Genomic DNA, 15,669 nt, shown 5'->3' with positions numbered 1-15,669 from the left:
GCATTGTTGGAGATATGCCCTAGAGGAAATCATGTATGATGATATTTCCTATGCGTTTATGAATAAAGATAGTCCTTGGACATTATCAATGATGTGTATCAGCAAGTACGTGACTTGTTTGTGGGACTATGCATTGTATGATGACTATCATAAAAGGTCCCTAGTCGAAAGGGCTGTGTGGACGTCACTACAAAAGAAGGACACATCCGTGACATTTTGGGCCAAACGAAATTTTTTTTGTCATACATATGACACTTCTATGACGATAATTGTGAAAAAACCCGGTATCATCATAGATGTGGTGGGCTCCTACTTCTATGACAGAAAATGAGCTTTTCGTCCTCGGCGGGCCAGAGACGCAGCTGCATGACATTCTTTGGGCCGTCCATGACGGAAAAAACTGTGGTAGAAGCGAGGGGGAGGAAAATTTCGGGGAGTTCCCGGTTACGGTGGGAGGTCGGGGGCCGAGTGATGCGCGTTTCTCTCGTACACGTACGCGTGTGTGTGCGAGGCGTTGGCTCTAACTAAACCCGAGCGATTGCACTGCAGGCTACGCGTTACTGAACCCGAGTGATCGATCGATGGCTGTTAACTGAACCCGATCGAGCGATTCCTTCGCTACTGCTGCTAACTGAAGCTGATCGATGTTGCCTCTGGGATGAACAGTGAGCGTTGCGGGGGGTTTGAATGAACAGTGAGCGGTGGCATTGCCTCTGGATGAACAGGACCTCGTGGTGCGGTGGAGGGCTGGATGAACAGTAGACGGTGGAGGGGTGCCCGTGGAGGGGTGGTTGAACAGGACCCCATGGTGTGGAGGGCTAGATGAACAGTAGATGGTGGAGGGGTGGTTGAACAGTAGCCGGTGGAGTAGCGCGCGGTGGAGGCTGGATGTCCACTTCTAGCTAGGACAGCGATTAATAATTTCAAACAACCGCTCAAAACAGAATTCAAAAAATTCCCACATTTTGATGGGATCCGAAATATTTTTATCCGAAATTTCTAGTCAGGTTAAATATAATTTCAAAATAAAGTTGTATTACGTTAAAATCCAATGAAATATTGCGCGCGCAACAAGTAATGAAATGAAAATTTTCAAATTCCAAAAATAATATATTTTTCAAACTAATTATGTGTTTGGTGCATAGTAACTGTCCAGTTATTATAATTACATCCCATTTATTATTTTTTCTTAAAGTCCATTTTCTTGTTAAGCCTAATGCATACCTCCTAGGAAAGTTTGCAGCCCAGCGGGCGGAGAATAACAAGTTGACCCGGATATTGTGTACAACTGTCGGCCCAGTTGCATTGCTGATGTTGAAAAAAAAGGCCCGTGTAGTACAGTACAACCTAACATGGTTACTCAGCCCACATTCAGCGATGCTGGAAAGGCCCAAACAAGGCTTCTGTACAACTTTTTGAAGTTGCTGAGCTCAATTAATAACTTAAAAAAAGTTAGATTAGAGTGGAACCTAATTAAAAGCTGTCACGAGCAAATAAATAATTCAACAGGTCCCACTTGTGCATGTGCGCGTGTGTGTGCGTGTGTGTGTGAGAGAGAGATAGGGAGAGAGACCCATCGGTCGATGCTCGTAAATACATCTTTCAGCCATATGCATTGCCGATGCTTAATAAAAACTTATATAGTTGACACAATCATATAGAACATCATAGCACACTGAACTTGCATACAAAAATTTCACGTAGGCGGCACAATCAGGATGGAAGCAGTGGATCGCTACGGGAAGGGCTATGTTGAAACCAACGAAGTCATACATAACGGTTCATCGTTTTTATCAATGACGGGGAAATATCTTGAATGTTGTGCAAAGAAAACAGACAGACAACACAATAAGTTCTGCTAGCACATTAAGTTGACGTACAACCCTTTCTAAAAAAAGTTTAGGTACAAAATTAGAACAGGTCACAATCAAATGTACTGGCATATGAGTGCTTCACACCCATAGCTCCAATTTAACTAGTATCTGACAAGATTCAGTTGTTACCTCAAATTAGAGCACATCCAGGCAGCCAGCCCTGCCTCTTCTCCCAAAGAAGCAGTGGCCTCTGCCGCGCGATGGAGTAGGCCCTGTGCCATCCATCGTTCCAAGCAACACGGGGAAAGTCTGACGTTGACTCCTGTAATGGACGTCGTCAACGAACCCAAGGCATTGATAAGCTCGTTCATGGACTCGCTGTTCCAAGCACGCCGATGCATGCCGTGGAAGCTAAGCTTTGTTAAAAACTCAAGCTCAAAGGGCACCGAGCCCCATCCTGGGTGCCACCGATCAAAGCTCACCAGCGCGCCATCGCAGAACAAATGCTGGGAAGATTCGAACACACGATTGCAGCCGAAAGTTGTCCGGAACCTGACGAAGAAATCAGCCGGTGGCGGACAGACTTCGACGAGCAAGTCACTTATTTGGATGACGTGCGCAATGCCAAGAGCTTTGACAAGGTCATCCGGTGAGACGGGAGGCCGGTCGCCGTTGATGGTTACCATCAGCACTTTGCCGGCAAACTGGTCGTCAAGCGCCGCCATGCCACTGTTGAGCGACAACACGCAGCGACCGAAGGCAGGACGGACCTCAGGATCTCTGGCTCGGAGATCCGCATTGACCGGCGACATGATAGTGCGCTTGAGTACAGGGAGTACAGGAGGGGGATTTGGGGGAACTGGAGTAGGAATCGAGATTCCAGAGGTGGGGGAGGGACGGGAGACTGGGGATGAAAAGGTAGCATGAATTTCGAGCACGCGCCAATATGCTCTCCGCGTGCAAGCGCATGAAAACACCGGTGGTGCCCACATGTCAGACTAAGAGTCCTTATTCTTTCTTTTTTGGAGAGCCTGGCCTTTTTTTCAAGATCTTTTGAGAGCCCGGCCTAAGAGTCATAATTGACCTGTTTGGCATTGCGTTACTACTCGGCCCATATTCAACGACACCTCACTGGCCCAAACAAGTGTACATCATCGAAAAGACATTGAGCTCAAATTATATTACTTGAAAAAAGGAGATATACTCTGAACACTGGAGAATGGTGATGCCCTCATTTAGCCCACCAGTAGTTCAAGACAATAAACAGTTTGAAACAACGATATATACAACATTTAAACACTGACTAGTGAATACTACTGACATAAACAACAAGACATGATAGTTCATAAGAAGTCTTGCTACACCACCAAAATGCACCCATCTGCAGCGCTCAGACTCTCGTGATCCATACGAGAATGACATTCTAAACAGAAGCAACTATTACATAGTAAGAGTGACATAGACGAGGATGACCAAATGACAAGGAATATGGATAACAAAAGAAAGAACTACCCATCCAGAACCAGCAGCAAAGACAACAAAGTCATTCTAAGAGATGATCCAACACCATCATAATTTGCAGCCCTGCTTCAGCAACCAGTGATCCGGAGACACCAGTACTCCACCCTTTCGATGCAACAGCCCAATTACCTATCAACCCGAAGGCTTGAACCACATCACTGCATGTCGTAATTGAGACATCCAAGGATCAAAGTTAATCCGGATGCCTTTGTCATTCTCACGTTGTTTTGGCTGCAGGCTGTATCGTTGACAATCAGGGGAGTTTGCTCCCGAACTCCTAGGGCTCGCCGTGTAGACATAGTTTTCCATAGCAAACAGAGCCTCTCTGCCATCAAGGTCCTTGCCAACGGTGATCTCCTGGTTAATCGGATAATTGAGTCCGAGAAACAGAGAGTGTGAACCAAGGATGTTTACCCGCCTCCAACTAAAAAAATCCTAAAGGCCCCAACAAGCTGGTATCCTGCTCATAGATGTAACAACCACTGTCCGGATACTCACGTATTACACGGTGCTTGTATACAGTGGGGTTTTTGCAATATAACTTTTCTGGCTCATGTGTCTGAATGATCGTCAGTCTTTTGCCGTCGTCTGATCGAGCGAGGAACTAGTTGTGCTTCCCTGTTTTTGGCAAAGGTGGTGTGATTACAAAGGGCAGTAACTGTAGGGACACTGCATCATATCAAAAAGGACAGACATTGTTAATGTAAGATCAGCATTGTTCAGAGTATGAGTAGGATAATGCAAGAAACATCATTGATATGTCCCTGTTGGAACTGGGAGGAAAATACAGGGAAATGTATACTGGGTTCGAAAATATAGAAGTGCCATGCATGGTTATACTCATGTTATCTCGCAATCGATTCTTCACAGGAAACTACCATGTCATGCATGTTATGTAATCATGTTCTGTCCTCACAAACAAGTTCTTCAAGATAACTAACATACCATGCATTATTATATACTTGTGTTTTGTGGGCAAAACTTTTGTGAGGATATTATTCTAGCCATTGGTTGCTGAAGGGCGAATATAGGTATGTACACATGGTAAGCATTGCAGGATTTCACTACTTACAAATATAGAGTTCTCCATATGCACATTTACTTCCCTAATGTATGGTTAGATGAAACCAACAGTGTGGTGCATGTTTCTACATCATGAAAATGAGTAAACTAACATGGCCATTGATACACACTCATATTTATTAGTAGTATATAGATTACTATAAAATAAGGATAATATCCATATATTCCTAACCGTATGATTATTCAGGGTACAAATTGGCTGTAATGACATGGCCACAATCGCATGAATTAACTCATTCCAAATATAGCTGATTTACGGCGTCTCTAATACATTGCCATAGTTCTACTCAAATTCTGCTCAAACAGGGATATGCCAATCATCACAAAAATTTCAAATAGTGTCATGGCATCATCATTAACATGAGACGGAAACAACTTACACGCGCCGTCCCAGCAATACGTGGTGCCATCTGCTTTGTCGATCACGTAGATGATGCCATTGTGTTCAATAGCATCACAGAACTGTGTATCAGCTTTGATGATGATCCACTGCGAGCCGAGTTGTCTCCAGCTAAAGAAGGCACCGGCGTAAAGATAGGCGAGTCTGCGGTCGAACAAGGCAATTAGCTTGAAGTCTGCGTAATTCGCATGCCGTGTGGGCACTTGGCAGATTACAATCTTCTACAAAACAAGGTCCGCCCAACTGACGTAGTAATCTAGATGACTTGGACCGCGATGGTAATATTCTATATAATCCAACGGAGGAAGGATAATCTCATGGGAGGTCTGGAAGTTCACGAGCACCAACTTTTTACCGTCTTCTCTGAAGGCAGCCATCTAGTGGGAGTTCATGCCGACCTATTACATACCTGCCAAGAAGTTTTGGGCGATGGTGATCGGATCGATGTCGAGGGAAATGATGTACGGCGACCCACTACATACCTGCAAAGAGGTTTCAGCTAATGGAGATCGGATTGAAGTCGAGGGGCATCATGCACGCCTCCGTATCATGGTGAGCCAATCTCGCAAGACCAGATAGCAGCAAGAAAGGTATCTTGAAAAGCTTAGGCCTCGCTTCGACGATGGCCGTGTGCATGTCCCTCGAGCATGCAACCAGCCGCAGGGCGCTCAACATATCCATACACGAACAACAGAGGTCGAGGATGTCACCGGGGAGATTGCTCCAATCGCGGCTCATATAGATGCTGCGCGGTTCGCGTTCGGCCATGGTGGAGTTTGGAAGGGAGCTTGATTTACGGGGGAGAAGGATGTCGGTGCTGGAGCGGCTAGCGAGGGAATAGTGGTACTGGGGGAAGCGAGTGAGGCGACGGTACACGGGGGCACAGTGAGATGGAGACGAAGACGGAGACCGAGAAGGTGATGGAGATGGAGTGGTGCTATGGGAGCGGAGAGGGAGACGAGGCGAGGCGCCAATGTGATGTACAGGGGCGGTGACAGACTGCACAGTGCACAGGGTGAGGCTGACTTTGGTAACCCGAACACGCCGCCTGGACTAGTGTCAGGCGCAGGGTGTTGTCACTTCACTGTGAGGACCGGATGAATAGTATTTTGACCATCAAGTGTACCACAGTTGTACTACTACTACTAGTAGTAGGAACATGAGTACTCCAGTATTGTATAGCGGAAATAGGTCTGCCGTGGTAGCATGCCTGTTCACTTCATCGTTCATGTATCATCCATATTGCGAGCAGAACCAAATTCTCGTGCATGCCCAATCAACGCCCTGCTGCGATGCATGCAGTGGTCGTTCTGGTGCATCAAGGACGGCATGCAGATCGTTCCACACTTGAGAAGAGGAAAAATGGAAAGGTAGAACACGGCAGCAGAGGAAGAGAACGCTGGCTAATGAGGCTGGGAGGGGATCGAGCAGGAAGTTAATGCTCCATGCCTAAAGGTTTTGTGTAACACCCTCGATGCGACTATATCTCCCACGTGTCGAGGCACGACTTAGAGGCATAATCGCATTGAAGGCATATGTCGCAAGTTAGGCAATCTTCACAACATCCCATGTAATATGATAATAAAAGGGGAGATAACATAGTTGGCTTACACTCGCCACGTCAATCAAGTACATAAATAACATTACATCATCCAAACACTCATGGCCCGACTACGGCGCCAAAATAAAAGAGAACCCAACATGCGACACGGTCCCGATCACCCCCAACTGGGCACCACTACTGATCATCAGGAAAGGAAACATAGTAACATTGAGAGTCCTCGTCGAACTCCCACTTGAGCTCAAGCGCGTCTCCTGGAGCGGGATCATCAGGCCCTGCATCTGGTGTAATAGTAATCTTTGAGCCATAGGGACTCAGCAATCTCGCACCCTCGCGATCAAGACTATTTAAGCTTATAGGTAAGGCAAGGTAAATATGTGGAGCTGCAGCAAGCGACTAGCAAGTATGGTGGCTAACTTATTCGCAAAGGAGAGAGAGAAGAGGAGGCAAAGCGCGAGCGAGAAACTAGAGAACAACCTGCGCAAACATTACTCCAACACCGTGTCCACTTCCCGGACTCCGCCGAGAAGAGGCCATCACGGTAACACACTCAGTTGATTCATTTTAATTAAGTTAAGGTTCAAGTTATCTACAACCAGACATTAACAAATTCCCATCTGCCCATAACCGCGGGCACGGCTTTCGAAAGTTCAAATCCCTGCAGGGGAGTCCCAACTTAGCCCATGACAAGCTCTCATGGTCAATGAAGGAATAGACCTCCTCCCAAGACGTTCCGATCAGACTCGGTATCTTGGTTCTTCAAGACACTTCGACAGGTTAAAACAAGACCAGCAACACTGCCCGAATGTGCCGACAAATCCCGATAGGAGCTGCACATATCTCTTTCTCAGGGCACACTCAGATTGTCTTAGGTACGGGTAGGCCAGCCCAGAGTTGCCCCTGGTGGCCACCGGCAGCTGACAGGTGGACCAACACTCAGAGGAGCACTGGCCGGGGGGGGGGGGTTAAAATAATGATGACCCTTGAGTCCGCAGAACCCAAGGGAAAGAAAAGGCTAGGTGGCAAAAGGTAAAACCAAGGTTGGGCATTGCTGGAAAAGCTTTAATCAAGGCGAACTATCAAGGGGTTCCCATTATAACCCAACCGCGTAAGGAACGCAAAATCCGGGAACATAACACCGATATGACGGAAACTAGGGCGGCAAGAGTGGAACAAAACACTAGGCGAGAGGCCGAGCCTTCCACTCTTTACCAAGTATATAGATGCATTAAGATAACATAGCAATATAATGATATCCCAACAAGTAAATAAATGTTCCAACAAGGAACGGCCTCCAATCTTCACCTGCAACTAGCAATGCTATAAGAGGGGCTGAGCAAAGCGGTAACATAGCCAATCAACGGTTTGCTAGGACATGGTGGGTTAGAGGTTTGACATGGCAATTTGGGAGGCTTGAAAGCAAGTGGTAGGCATCGTAGCATTGGCATAGCAAAAGAGCGAGCAAACTAGCATAGCAAAGATAGTAGTGATTTCGAGGGTATGATCATCTTGCCTGCACAGTTGTCAGAGTTGACTGGATCCTCGAAGGCAAACTCAACGGGCTCCTCGTTAGCAAACTCGTCTCCCGGCTCTACCCAAACAAGACAAACAAGCAACAAGGACACAATCAACCACGTGTAAGGATCAAGCAATATGATGCAATGATGATATGCTATGCGGGATGCGATGCGGGATGCAAAATGCAAGATATGACAGGAAATGCAAGAACCTGGCCTCAACTTGGAAATCCAAGTGTGCCACTGGAAAGATGAGATGAAATCGCTTGAAAACGATATAAAGAACGTCGGAATCGGAGTTACGGTATGGAAATGGCAAGCGATTCAAATATGACACCGGTCTGCGATTTACAGCAAGTAGCCATCTAAATGCAATGAAATGAACATGCTACAGCACCCAAACATGACAACAAAATACATGGAAGGGATGCATTCACGATGCTTAACAAAAGTATAGCACTGAGCTACGGCCAATTCATCCATTAACAGGTTCAAACAAGCATGGCAAAAATGCATATGACAAACAGATCTCAGACTTAGTGAAATTAACACTTGTCTGGAATTTCAGATCAGGTAGCACTCTTCGGAGCAACAAAAACTATATGCTACAGGACCTGAGCATGGCAAAGTAAAGCATGGCATGGAGCTACTCAAAGAGCTTAACAAAAGTCCCTTAGTGACCTTGAGCCAAAAGGGATCAGAAAATACAATTGCAACCATGTGAACATAGCAAAAACATAATCAGATCATAGACTTAGTGAAAACTGGCACATGCTGAAATATAACTCAAGTAGGCATGTTTACGAGCTCGTTTCACTCACTACGGTGCAAGTCATGATAAGCTAAGCATACCCCCATCAATAAGGCACAAAATGCAAGCTATAAATGGCAAGAACAATAGCATAACATGCACGGATCAACTACAACATCATCGGCAAAATTGCAAACAAGTTGACAATCTGCCCAGATTCACAAAGTAGCAAAAGTAGAGCTCGATTGACTCAAGCTAGGTTGCTCCATAATTGCAAACAAATACATGGATGGATATAGCACTACAATATTAACAAAACATCCTTACTGATACCCTCAAGAGAGGCACGGATCACTAGGAAACAACATGAACATATGGCATCATGAGATAAACAGCTCAAGGACTTGGTGGAATTGCTAAGTCCCTGAAAACAGAATTAGCAAGTGCACCACTTTGCAAGCTTGCACTAGTCACCACACACATCACAAAAATACATGGGTTGCACCTCTGGAAAGATGACAAAACCCTTAACAAAACATATGTAGAGCATCAGGGCATATCATGCACACAATAATCATGGCAAAAATGACAAAAAGCTAAACGGAGTAGCAGATCTGACAATTATCTCAAGTAGCCCTCTTCTAACAGTATTTCGGGCATCAAGATGGACTCAAATGAAAATGATGCAATGGAATGAAATTATGTACTCTCTGAGATGAACATTTTGATATACTATATGCATGAATCGGAGCTATGGATGCAAAGTTACGGAGCTACGAACAGGAGCACATGGATCTGGAATTTTGGGACTTAGAAGAAAAAAATGACCTAGGGTTTACTGTTCACGGATCTGGATCGGGCGCGAAATCCGATGTTCGCCGAAGGGCTTCGCCGGAGTTCGCCGGACTTGGAGGGAGAGGCGGCCGAGGAGGAAGAGGCCGGGGCGGCGCCGGTGGAGGACGGGCGCGGGGCGGCGGAGGCGGCACGGCGGCCAGGCGGCGCGGCGACCGGGCGAGGCAGCGGGGCCGGCGACGGCGACCACAGCGCCGGCGTCGAAGGGCGGCGAGGCGGCTCGGCGGCCGGAGCGCGGGGAGGAGAGGCCCCGGGCGGCGCGACGGGGGAGGAGGGCGGCGACAGGTGCGGGCTCGCGGGGGCCCTCCCTGGGCCTGGCGGGCCGCGGCGGTAGAGGCGGTGGCGGCGCCACGTGGCAGGCAGCTAGAGGCCGCGGGCGGCGGCGCGAAGAGTCCGGCCAGGGGCGGACATGTCCGGCGCGGCGGGGCGATTTTTAGGGTTTCGGGGGAAGAAGGAGATTCGAATTTCGGGGGGGTTTAAATAGAGGTAGAGGGAGCTAGGAGAGTCTAAATGAGGTGCGGTTTTCGGCCACGTGATCGTGATCGAACGCTCTAGATGATGGAGAAGGTTTAGGTGGGTTTTGGGCCAAATTGGAGGGGTGTTGGGCTGCAACACACACGAGGCCTTTTCGGTCCCTAGGTTAACCGTTGGAGTATCAAATGAAGTCCAAATGATACGGAACTTGACAGGCGGTCTATCGGTAGTAAATCAAGGCCGCTTGGCAAGTCTCGGTCCAATCCGGAAATGTTTAATCCCCACACGCGAAAGAAAGGTAGAAATGACCACCGGAGGAGAACGAAGCGCCGGAATGCAAAACGGACAACGGGGAAAATGCTCGAATGCATGAGATGAACACGTATGCAAATGCAATGCACATGATGACATGATATGAGATGCATGACAACGATAACAACACACGGAGAAAAAAACCCGAACCTGAGAAAATAAATTAACTTAACGCCGGAAACGGCAAGAGTTGGAGTACAAATTGGGAAAGTTACATCCGGGGTGTTACATTTTGGGAAAACCCGATTTTCATAAGGTGACTTATACTCACCTAAACGGAGTGAGTATTCCTTAACCAGAGAATGTTGTATCTCCCACTCACGCGCTCAAAAAAACTACGACACATTTTTTATCTGTTTGCATGCATAGGTCCCACCTATCAGGAAGGATGGGCACGTACATGAACAGGTACGACTCATCAGTCTACCTGCATAGCCTTTTCGTTTAGTCTACCTAGCCGCCTAATCAACTGCCTGCATGCCACTTCTCCCATTTACTTCTCCATCGGGAACCGATTCTCCTCGGCTTCTTCACCTCCCCTTCGTCTTCATTTGCATCCAAACCCCGTACATATGCAAGCCAATCTCCACTCGCACCAAGCCTAACCTGTGAAACAGTGGGCAGGGGGAGAATTAGGAAATGGACACGGAAGTAGTCTTTATAATGCATTTACTACATGATCAAACTCATCTTACCTGCTCATCGGAGGAAATCCGAGTGCCCCTCAATGTCGGCATCTCAAGGGGCGTCAACTTGCAACTACGGCCACGCCGCGCTGGAGAGACCCCCAAGGAAACATCCTCGTGCATTCCACGGAACATCAAGATGCATTTGTATGAGTAGTTTATCTTGTGAGAGAAAAGGAGGAACGAGGGAAGGCCTCTAGAGATAGAGATGGACCCTACTACTACCAATGTGCTGGCCCGTGCGTTGCAATGGATCCAAAGTAGTAAACTAGAATTATAGATCGGAAACTTATATGATGTAAAGTAGACCCGGGGGCCATAGGTTTCACTAGTGGCTTCTCTCATGATAGCATATATTACGGTGGGTGAACAAATTACTGCCAGGCAATTGATAGAAAAGTGCATAGTTATGAGAATATCTAGGCATGATCATGAACATAGGCATTGTTGGAGATATGCCCTAGAGGCAATCATGTATGATGATATTTCCTATGCGTTTATGAATAAAGATAGTCCTTGGACATTATCAATGATGTGTATCAGCAAGTACGTGACTTGTTTGTGGGACTATGCATTGTATGATGACTGTCATAAAAGGTCCCTAGTCGAAAGGGCTGTGTGGACGTCACTACAAAAGAAGGACACATCCGTGACATTTTGGGCCAAATGAAATTTTTTCTGTCATACATATGACACTTCTATGACGATAATTGTGACAAAACCCGGTATCATCATAGATGTGGTGGGCTCCTACTTCTATGACAAAAAATCATGACAGAAAATGAGCTTTTCGTCCTGGGCGGGCCGGAGACGCAGCTGCATGACATTCTTTGGGCCGTCCATGACGAAAAAAACCGTGGTAGAAGCGAGGGGGAGGAAAATTTCGGGGAGTTCCCGGTTACGGTGGGAGGTCGGGGGCCAAGTGATGCGCGTTTCTCTCGTACAAGTACGCGTGTGTGTGCGAGGCGTTGGCTCTAATTGAACCCGAGCGATTGCACTGCAGGCTACGCGTTACTGAACTCGAGTGATCGATCGATGGCTGTTAACTAAACCCGATCTAGCGATTCCTTCGCTACTGTTGCTAACTGAAGCCGATCGATGCTGCCTCTGGGATGAACAGTGAGCGTTGCAGGGGGTTTGAATGAACAGTGAGCGGTGGCGTTTCCTCTGGATGAACAGGACCTCGTGGTGCGGTGGAGGGCTGGATGAACAGTAGACGGTGGAGGGGTGCCCGTGGAGGGGTGGTTGAACAGGACCCCATGGTGTGGAGGGCTGGATGAACAGTAGATGGTGGAGGGGTGGTTGAACAGTAGCCGGTGGAGTAGCGCGCGGTGGAGGCTGGATGAACAGGAGCCCGTGGAGGCTGGAGGAGGTCGACGGTAGCCCGTGGAGGCTGGAGGAGGTTGACGGTGGAGATGAACAGTATCCCGTGGAGTCCCGTTTTGCGATACGCCACACCCCTCCCGATGAAAAGGACCCCCGTTTCGACCGTAGGAGGTCCGTTTCATCCGTTTTGTGGTACGCCACACCCCTCCCGATCAACAGGACCCCCGTTTCGACCGTAGAAGGTCTGTTTCGTCCGTTTTGCGGTACGCCACACCCCTCCCGATCAACAGGACCCCAGTTTCGACCATAGGAGGTCTGTTTCCTCCGTTTTGCGGTACGCCAGACCCCTCTCGATCAACAGGACCCCGTTCAGGCCTCGTTTCCATCACATGTTCCGTCCAAGCCCTCCCGATGAACACGACCATGCATTCCGTTCTGACCCAGCCGGTTGGCTCCCACGCGTTCCGTTGCCTCCCGATGAACACGACGCATTCCATTGCATCCCCATGAACACGACGACGACGCTGCCTCCCCATGAACACGACGACGACGCTGTTTCTCCGTTCTGACCCAGCCATGTACATGAGCCCTGGCCGTACGTATGCGCGAGTAGGCATTCGAGACCCCGCCCGTATGTACACATATATGGCCATATTTTCTTTCTTGCACCCTGGCCGCTGTACGTACGTGTACATGCTACGTGCGCGCCTCTACTACGACACGTACGCGCCTCTACTACGACACGTGCGCGCCTCTACATCCACCAGTATATATGTACGTACACGTTCGCGACCAAAATAACAACGCTACTCATGCTTCGACCAGGTGGGTCCCGACTGTCAGGCACTTCCTTGCCTGCGAAGATGTAGCTGGTGGGTCCCAGTAGTCAGGGGGGCGAATCGTTTTTTTTGCCCGGATGCACTTCCTTGCGTGCGAAGATGTAGCTGGTGGGTCCCAGCAGTCAGGGGCAAACATTTTTTTCATGAAATACAGTGGCCCGTTCGGTGGGTCCCAGCTGTCAGGTGGAGGAATCATTATTTTCCGCGTAATAAGGAGGCACTTCCTTGCTGCGGCCGTGGACCCAGCTGTCAGCCTCTCCACGTATAGTCAACGTCCGATGGAAGTCGTTCCTTGACCATGTTGACCACGCCGCACCGAGAGCACCAGGGCGGTGGACGACGGCGAGGCCTAGGAAGGGGACGAGGGGAGCCGGGGAAGACGCGGCAGTGGAAGCCCGCGCGGAGAGGAGTACGAGGGTTCACTAGTTCGGCTGCGGTGTGAGGCTGCCGTCGCCGCAGGGCCTGGCCAGCGGTGGGAATAGTAGGGGCGGTGAGGCCTCCGCGGTAGCACAGCCGGCCACGGGAGGCAGGAGTATGCGGCACGACCGATGCTGCTTTGGGCGGCTGGAGCAAGAAGACCAGAGGTTGAAGAAGCACTACGGCCATTGGATGGACATCGTATGGTCACTGGAGCTAGAATCGTTCATATTGACTAAAGTTGACAAAGGCCCCCGTCCCAGTCAACTTAGTAGGCCCACAAGCCAGCCTCCCACCATCGTGGGTCCGAGCTAGTAGGGGGAGTATTCATTTTTTGTGCGTAATAAGGAGGCACTTCCGGTGGGTCCGAGCTGACAGCGGGGGGAATGTTTTTTTCGTGAAATACGCTGGCCCGTCCAGTGGGTCCCAACAGTCAGGGGGGAAACGTTTTTTTGCGAAATAAGGTGGCCCATCCGGTGGGTCCCTGCTGTCAGGTGGAGGAATAATTATTTTGCGCGTAATAAGGAGGCACTTCCTTGCGGCCGCCTGGACCCAGCTGTCAGCCTCTCCACGTACAGTACTCTTCCGATGGAAGTCGGTCGTTGACCACGTTGACCACGCCGCGCCGAGAGCACCAGGGCGGTGGTCTGGACGACGGCGAGGCCTAGGAAGGGGACGACGCGGAGCCGGGGAAGACGCAGCAGTGGAAGCCCGCGCAGAGAGGAGTACGAGGGTTCACTGGTTCGGCTGCGGTGTGAGGCTGCCGTCGCCGCAGAATAACAGGGGGTGTGGGTGAGTAGAGGGATGGCCTGGCCAGCGGTGGGAGTAGTACGGGGCGGTGAGGCCTTCGCGGCATCACAGCCGGCCACGGGAGGCAGGAGCACGCGACACGACCGGCGCTGCTTTGGGCGGCTGGAGCAAGAAGACCAGAGGTTGAAGAAGCACTACGGCTGTTGGATGGACATCATACGATCACTGCAGCTAGAATCGTTTATATTGACTAAGTTGACAAAGCCCTTGGTACGCGTCAACTTAGTAGGCCCACAGCTCAGATTTGGCAGAGAACATATAGCCCATTTCTGATTTGTAAAAATGTACCGCCCATTTATTAATTCTAATGGAATTTACTACAGCCCATTTACAGTTTGTTAAAAGTACAACCCAACTTCTAGCTAGGACAGCGATTAATAATTTCAAACAACCGCTCAAAACAGAATTCAAAAAAATTCCCACATTTTGATGGGATCCGAAATATTTTTATCCGAAATTTCTAGTCAGGTTAAATATAATTTCAAAATAAAGTTGTATTACGTTAAAATCCAATGAAATATTGCGCGCGCAACAAGTAATGAAATTAAAATTTTCAAATTCCAAAAATAATATATTTTTCAAACTAATTACGTGTTTGGTGCATAGTAACTGTCCAGTTATTATAATTACATCCCATTTATTATTTTTTCTTAAAGTCCATTTTCTTGTTAAGCCTAATGCATACCTCCTAGGAAAGTTTGCAGCCCAGCGGGGCGGAGAATAACAAGTTGGCCTGGATATTGTGTACAACTGTCGGCCCAGTTGCATTGCTGATGTTGAAAAAAAGGCCCGTGTAGTACAGTACAACCTAACATGGTTACTCAGCCCACATTCAGCGACGCTGGAAAGGCCCAAACAAGGCTTCTGTACAACTTTTTGAAGTCGCTGAGCTCAATTAATAACTTAAGAAAAAAGTTAGATTAGAGTGGAACCTAATTAAAAGCTGTCACGAGCAAATAAATAATTCAACGGGTCCCACTTGTGCGTGTGCGCGTGTGTGTGCGTGTGTGTGAGAGAGAGAGATAGAGAGAGAGACCCATCGGTCGATGCTCGTAAATACATCTTTCAGCCATATGCATTGCTGATGCTCAGTAAAAACTTATATAGTTGACACAATCATATAGAACATCATAGCACACTGAACTTTCATACAAAAATTTCACGCAGGCGGCACAATCAGGATGGAAGCAGTGGATCGCTACGGGAAGGGCTATGTTGAAACCAACGAAGTCATACATAACGGTTCATCGTTTTTATCAATGACGGGGAAATATCTTGAATGTTGTGCAAAGAAAACAGACAGACA

This window comes from Triticum urartu, chromosome 5A, assembly GCF_056163025.1.
Source record: "Triticum urartu cultivar PI428250 chromosome 5A, HENAU_Tu73, whole genome shotgun sequence".
In the NCBI taxonomy this organism is placed as follows: Eukaryota; Viridiplantae; Streptophyta; class Magnoliopsida; order Poales; family Poaceae; genus Triticum; species Triticum urartu.
Note: the sequence above shows the minus strand (reverse complement) of the source record.